Consider the following 6,000-nt stretch of genomic DNA (forward strand, 5'->3'; position numbering starts at 1 on the left):
AGCTGTGGTTTATTTGCTGCTCTGTGACTGTAGCCACCTGCTGCAGCTTGCTTCTCCTGCACGTGGTGCAGACAGTCCCTTCTGAGAGGGGTGGGGGCATCGGTGCAGTTCCTAGAAAGCATGCAGCTCCCACACAGACAAGCAAGGTCCTACAGCAACATGACATCACAAACAACAGGGAAATTCCAAATCTCTGAATGGTACCAGAAGAAGACTGAGACCTTTGTATCAAGGCATCCATAGGGTTTGAGCTTATTTGTAGAAAGAAACACCATATTTAATCTGTTATTAAGCATTCTTGGCTCCCCAGGTTTTTAATATCCTTCCTCTACTGGGCTTAGATCAAAATGAATAAAAGAAAAAAAAAAGTGTGGAGAATTTTGTCAGGATCCAGATAGTTACTATAGTTAGTTCTGGTTATTATAAATTCTGAAGATGTATCATTAATCACAAATTTCTTTACTATTTAGGTATACAGAGAACAGACATTGCACACTCTGAATCCCAAGTCAAATAGCATCTCACACTCCTTTACTATACTCATGCTTTTTTTCTCATTAAAAAAGAAGATCTATCTTCTATGTCATGATCAATTAGGATAGCATGTGTACAGCCTAGCACTCCATTGGTCCCTGCCAGGCAGAACAGGAGACAAGATTTATGTTTACACAGCCCCTCCCTAAAGCACGAGATTATATCCAGTATCAAAACTGAATATCCTTAAGTGTTATGACAGTGGTTGCCATATCAGGGCCTACTGTAAAAATTAAGAGCTCATCAGTTCTGCAAGCCTAAGGCAGTTTCTAAAAGAGTTTTGAAAAGGTGCTGACAACTGGTAATTGTCTATTGCTCCAAAAGCAGATGAAAGAAAAGTGCCTTTCTTCCCAGTTACTCTAAGATGTGGTTCTCCTCTCCTGGCCTGTCCCACCAACCAAGCTAAATTTTTTCATTTGTCATTTTCTAATGCTGTCTGTCTACAGGTAGTTCTGGAGGAGCCTTCCACCTCAAGCAACTGTCACAAAAAGAATAAACACCAGAATAATCTCTGTATTGTACCTCAGAATCATTTTCCTTCTGTAATCCTCCCAAACATGAGGACACAGACCACAGATCTTACTTGGACAGTTCAAGTTACAAGAATAAGACATTCATTCAGCAGTCAGACTCCTTCCATAAATCACTGTTACTTAAAGAAACTAGTTCCAGGTAGACTGTCAAAGGGGAAAAACTGGCACAGAAAGTGGCATAACAGATGAGGACCCCCGAATTTTAGCGGGCACACAGACCTGTGGTGCAAGCTGGAGTAGTTACAGTGTTTGACAACATCTCCACGTAGAAGAGAGGACTAAATACCAAGGCCTTTCTCATGAAGTGCTGTTAGGCACCTGTGCAGCACTGGCAAACCAGGCTTACTCCAGGGAGTACTACGGGAGGATGTATCCGCAGCAGGATGTATCACCAGTAAGCACGCAATACAGAACAAGTTATGTATGTACCGAAAGTCATTCTTCAGAAGACTAAGGATGGACCTCTCTGGCACACCGGCGGTGACACGGCCACGTTTCAGCTCCGGAGCAGGCTCTCTCTTGCCCCCACGCCCAGCCACACCCTTTCTCACTCCAGCCCCGGCTCCCTATGCGAACCTCGGCAGGATTCACCCCGTCCCGGGCTGCAGCCCGCCCGGGAGTTCGCTGCCGTGGGGTAACAATCAGGGAAGCGTTACCGGAGTGTATTCGGTAACGTTACGGAAGGGGAGGGCCGGAGACACGCCGTGCAGCCGGCATCCTGCCGGCTGCTCTGAAAGGGTCATTTGTTCGTACCGTGGAAATTTTAAGTTTCCGGGAAGGTCGCTGACTTCGCGGGGAACGGCCAAGCCGCGACTCTCCGCCCTCCCCGGGGCGCCGTCGGCTGCCGCTCCTCGCTTCCCGTTGCACCTCCCGGTACAGCCCCGGTGCCGGCAGCGTGTTCCTGGCAGCCCGCGGCCATGTGGCCCCAGCCCCGGCGCCTTTCGGCGAGCACCGGCGGATCACGGCCGCGGCTACCTCCTCCCTGGGGCTGCAGCCGGCCGGGCCCGGCTCTGCCCTAGGCACGCCGCTGTTCTTCCACTTCCCCCCAGCCCCGCTCACCTGCGCTCCGCGCCCACCCCGGGACGCGCTATACGGGGCCCTGCGGCGGCTCCGGGAGCGCCTCGGCGCCGACTGCCCACGGGAGCCCGCGCCGCGCCGCTATTGAGCATGTCCGAGCGCCGGGCATGCGGAGTGCGGGCGGGAGGCCGCGGCCCTGCCTCCGCCCTCACCTGCCGTCAGCTTCGCGGGGCGGGCCGCGGAGACCGGCAGCTTGTCCCCTTCTGCTCGCCAGCTCGCGGGGGGGACCCAGAGGTGGGGAGCGGGGAGCGTCGGGTCCCGCTGCACCGCGACCCCGGGGCAGGAACCCGCTGGCAACGGTGACATTGCTCGGGACAGTGGCATTCCTGCTACCGAGCGGCTCCACCGCACCGGTCCGCGGTCCTGCTGCTCGGACCGACAGACGCACCTGAGACACCGATGATTTTACCGTCCCCTCCTCGCTGACGCCTGTCTGTTGGAGCCATCAAAATCGCATCTTTCTGAGGAGGACACAAGCTTAAGTTCACTCTGGAGCGATTCCCCAGAACCAGAATGAGCTCTGTCACCAAGTTCACCTAACCATCCATCCACACACCTTGGCTCACCTCAAGTACATGCACAGCCCAGCCCAACAGGCAGCCCAGCCAGGATCCACAGAGAACTCTGCGTGTGATCTAATCCTAAAAGACTGCAGCATACGGAGCTGAAACAGCAAAGCTCTGCTCTTTCCGTGCCTGCTGCAAAGTATCTCCAGCTATAAGCTTGTTTGTATCAAAGCACAGAAACGACTTCTTTCTGGCCATCTCTGCAGCACCAACAGTACTTGACAAAACACCAACTGCTGTTCCCAAAGTAGCAAATTGCAATTTTATGAACTGCTAATGACTATTTAAAACTTTCTAGAAAGCTGAACTAAAAGCTTTTCTCTCTCTGATGTCTCCCCCAGGATCCTGGCACATGCTGTTCGGGATAAGGTTTAAAGTAACAGTTCCCTCTGGGAAAGACAAATCGGTTCCTCCAGTGTCCTCTACTGTCACTACAAATAAGTCAATAACATTCCTCTGGATCATTTACTGAAAACTAAAGAGCACCAGAATTACCATTATCTCCTCTTCCAACAAGGCAAAGCTCTCAGGTTTTTCTGAGGTAAAATGACACCACTGAACAACTGTGCAATCCTCACAGTCAATGTCTTAGCTAATTTTCAGATCGAGTTTCAGATTACTTATTAGAAAGACAATGCTAGGAAGCGGCAGCAACGTGCACAGATGTGTGCTTCAGAACACCATGGCTCTGCCCAAAGCAAGCTGCTAGCAGAATTGAAGGTCTGTTAAAACACTTTGCAAGCATCTATTACAGATACAAATTTTTAGGATGCATTTAAACATAAGCAGGATTCACAAAGCTTTTTGCACAGCTCCTTCTCTTTAGCTCCTCGTTCACAAACCCAGTTAGAAAACACTCTGAAGCAAACCACAGAGAACAGCCACTTGTTCCAAGCACTGAAAACTGAATCTACTCTTAGAAAATTACTCTTTTTAACTATTTCCAGCTACCATGTCAAACCAGAAATAATCTGCTCATGGATTTCCCACTTGCTTAACGCACAAAACCTGAACCCGGGTCGATAAAAGTCACAAATTAACAGAGTATTCAGTTCCTCCAGATGTTAGTAACAGTCTGTTAGCATGACTCTTTACCACTGATTTTTTGATGTGTGAATCTTCCTTTAACATTCAGGGCATGAATCCAGTGGCAACATGGGCAATCAATACTGGAAAGGATCAAACACTCTCTTCAAAGCTCTTTTCCTCCCTTTGTAGTTTGAAAATGCTTCCAGAATTCTGACTGAATGGAGGCAGCCAGGCCAAGCACCAATTGCAGGACATCCCAACTGCAGGACACTGATGTATTTCTACAAGAAACACACTTTAATTATTCTCTAAACTCCCAGTCATTTAACATTTATGGCTACTAATTTCACTCTAGTGAGAGAAAACTGTTCACAACACAGGTACAGCCAGTCACTCCCATGACCAACCAGTCTTGCTGAAGCCTTGTATTTTTGCATGGGCATTTCTCAGGTCAGGACAAGGGTGACTGAGTTGGTCATTGTGTAACTAACACAACAAGAAGGGAAAAGAACAAGAAAAACCAGGCTTACAGTCTTGCGCTGTCCACTGCGATTAACCACGCGGATGATTTCTCCTGTAGGAATACGTTCAATCTGCAGTTCCATCTTCCCAAGGTAAGTTTGTAAATCTATTTTTTATGGGTAGTTCCAATTTCAAAGCACAACATCAGAATTCCCCAAGTAGGCTGGGAGAAGACCGTGACTAACTGCAATCTTGGGTTCAGAGCCCTGTTGTGAGAGGAAGAGATGAACCTCTGTATTTATACTAAGTGTAAGTGTGAACTGAAACAACAATTAAGTTCAAGACTAGCTTCCAGGAGTTACGATGTGTCAAGACAGTTCCAAGAAGCCTAAATTTATGTTGGTGTTTATTGCCTGGACTTTGTTGATGTTCCACTTCAGTCCCAGCAGACTGAGAAGTCAAGCAGTAGCGGATGCAGTCTCATAGGTATTAGCACGAAACAGCCACACCATGGACTTGACAAAGGTACCAAGAGATTTTATGTAGAAAACATTCTTCATCTTCACCTCCAAGATACTTGGTTTAGAGACAGAGAAAATTCTGATTGCTCCCGTGGTAACTACAGGAAGTTCTTCAAATTGCTGCAGAAGGAAATCATTAATTGAATCCTTGAATAGCCAACTAATCACAACAAAAGGAAATTCACTTGCAAGCTACTGCACAAAAATTCCTGCTATGAATATGATAAAAATAATCTGGTGAACACTGGTGTAAGTGCAATTGCTGAGCTTTGCTACAGCCATGTCATCCATGAATGCAGTACTACACCTATGACCCCTCCATATACCCTCCATCATCCTGCCTGGGACTGGGGAAAAAAAAAAGATCAGACTAAATTTCAGGTATTTTAAGGTTTGCTGTTAAGGGACATTTCCTTTGGTCTTCTTGGAATAACCAAATTTGAATTTTGGTTCAACCCTACTACAGGTGACAACTGCTTGTCCAAAAAACTTGATGTTAAGATCAACAAGCACTTGGCCATTCAAGAGCTGACAGAGAACACCACTCTGCTCAGTAACTGGAAAGAAATGGCCTATCACTGTTCTTCCTGTCTGGAATTATACTTCCCCTAGATGTTACATACAAGATCATTCCAGTCCAAGAATTCTTTCCTTCACCCAATATAGGGTTCTACTGAAAAAGAGATTTTATCACATTAAAACAAAAACCCCTCACTTGTCACTTCCCTGCTCCACCCTACTCAGTAACAGTATTTAGCCTATCTTATCTACCCTCCCTATACAGAGTAATTGCAAAGATTAGTAGTCCAGAACAGCAGAGCTGGGTAACGGGAATGAGTTCTGTGACGCAGATAGAGAAATAATGTGCAAAAACATATTGGTCTCTGCCAAGATCAAGCAGCACACTTTAAAACCAATGTTGCAGTAAAGCTTGCATTTGATAAATGATGCTGAAACTCTCCCTGCAAAGGCTGATGTCTCTGCTTTCAATAACTGTCAGTAAAGGATGGTTAACAGGTTACAATGTTTGCCATTATATTTGTCTTCTTTTTTGTGATGCCAGCAAATTCTTATTTTCTGAATTGTTCCTGCACCTCTGCATTTCCTCTCACTAGTCTGCAGTCCCAGATTTTATCCTTCCTCCAACTTCACTGTTTCCCAACCTGGCTTCCAATGCTCCCACAGAGATTGCTCTTGCTACTTTCTAGATTACACAGCTGAGATGTTCTTTTAACTGCAGAGATCCTGTAAGGGGAAGATGACAGTTCCACTGTAACA

At 46.8% G+C, this 6,000-nt stretch overlaps 1 protein-coding gene across 1 annotated transcript in view; it reads right to left on the reverse strand.

Moving 5' to 3' along the window:
* The window catches only part of MYO1C (myosin IC), a 59,194-nt gene extending 57,037 nt beyond the window's left edge, over positions 1-2,157 (reverse strand). The window contains exon 1 of the mRNA XM_054394466.1: positions 2,127-2,157. The gene's annotated coding sequence lies outside the window, so the exon portion shown is untranslated. The remainder of the gene's footprint in view (positions 1-2,126) is intronic.
* Positions 2,158-6,000: the final 3,843 nt, after the last annotated feature.

This window comes from Indicator indicator, chromosome 30, assembly GCF_027791375.1.
Source record: "Indicator indicator isolate 239-I01 chromosome 30, UM_Iind_1.1, whole genome shotgun sequence".
Lineage (NCBI taxonomy): Eukaryota > Metazoa > Chordata > Aves > Piciformes > Indicatoridae > Indicator > Indicator indicator.